Below are 1,577 nucleotides of genomic sequence, written 5' to 3' on the forward strand. Positions count from 1 at the left end.
AGACCGCTCGGCCACGCTACCTCATGACAGCACCCTAATCACTGTTTTGAAATTGTTGGGGAGGGTAGGTCAAAGTTAACCCAGCTAAGAATAGAAGGCACAGAGCAACCACAGATAACCCATTACAATCACGTGTTAGCATAGTAGCAGATGACACACTTATTTGTGTTAGTTTAAGTCCACATAAGATGGTTCAGCGTGTACTGTATCTTGGGGCAATAAAATCTTACAGCAACATTATGCCAGTATTTTACCTTAATAATAGGATGAATGGTGCCTCTGTAATTCCCACTCTGCACCCCGTCTGCCTGTTCTTGCACTATGTAACTTTGGTGTCCGGGTCGTAAGAAGTGCACTTTACAACACACACCACCAACTATGTCACTGATTTTGGTGAAACTATATCATATTCCTCCAGCTGCTCTGCACCAAGAGCTTCCTGATGGACAGACAGCTTCACTAGCTGCTACAGTAAGTTAACCGCTAACTGCTCCTAAATGCAGCAGGTGGCTAGTTAGCTCAGTTTGGGAGTGTGGGTGTATTTATACAGCTAGCACAGGAGCATAAGACCGCCAAGAGGAAAAGGTTTTTCAGGCTCAGAGCAAGGGGGAGCAGAGCCAGAACCGGAGTCAGGTGAGCAGGCAATGGAACTGGAACTCTACGAACATCACGGCAGAAGTTAAAAGACCGAAGAGGACACTGACGGAGGAAGCTAAGACGAGAAAAAGGAGAGTGACCGACCAAGAGGATTTCCAAAAGGAAATCTCGGATTGGGTTTTAGTTGGCGAGAGTTTTGTGAAATATAAGGCTGCAGACAGAGAGCGAGCTGGCTGACTTCAGAAATACATAAATGGACTAACTTGCTGCAGCAAGATATTTACCAAGTTCTGAAGGTTCTAGATCCTTCAGTTTTATATACATTTTTACTTTTCTGACTTTCAGAGAAAGATAAAGCTTACAGTCAACGGTGGGATTCAAACACCCCCCTCCCAAAAGAGACTACAGCCTAAATCCACTGCCTAAGACTGCTAGGCTATGCTACTTAGTAAGAGGACAAAGTCCAGTCTTACAGCTACAAAAGTACAAAAATACTACACTGAGGAAAGGAATAAGCTGATACTGTACTACAACCTGTAATCGGCCTCTCTTTTCCAACATGCCTCTGAAATACATTTCGACGCGCACACTGTTCTGTCTACGTCTATTTAAGTCACATTTTGTGGCAAATTTTATATAGTGTTCCAATAAAATAGAAACCCCTCAAAAGCCTCATTGTCAGTTTCATATGTGGTTTCTATTCCGCTGTCGCCTTCTTATAGCGTGCAGCAGTCTGATGTCATAGGTGAAATATTTTACCACTGTTTGCTTTCAGAACATACAAAATAACAGGAAGAGTTAGTTATTCCAGTGTTACATGGAATATACTATTTAAAGGTATGCTTTCATTAACTTTTTATTAATTCATTAAGATTCTGAGAAAACGCCCAGTTGACTTTGATTTCTTGAATACTTTTTTGACAGTTGACAATGTAGCTCGTTACTGAAAAACATCTTTGGCAGCGGTGGGATTCGAACCC

The 1,577-nt window shown here is 42.1% G+C and overlaps 1 protein-coding gene across 1 annotated transcript in view; it reads right to left on the reverse strand.

Annotated features, from left to right (window-relative positions):
• The window catches only part of snx15 (sorting nexin 15), a 7,109-nt gene that overhangs the window by 901 nt on the left and 4,631 nt on the right, over positions 1-1,577 (reverse strand). The window lies entirely within an intron of this gene.

This window comes from Morone saxatilis, unplaced genomic scaffold, assembly GCF_004916995.1.
Source record: "Morone saxatilis isolate NCDOM2014 unplaced genomic scaffold, NCSU_SB_2.0 Contig4, whole genome shotgun sequence".
In the NCBI taxonomy this organism is placed as follows: Eukaryota; Metazoa; Chordata; class Actinopteri; family Moronidae; genus Morone; species Morone saxatilis.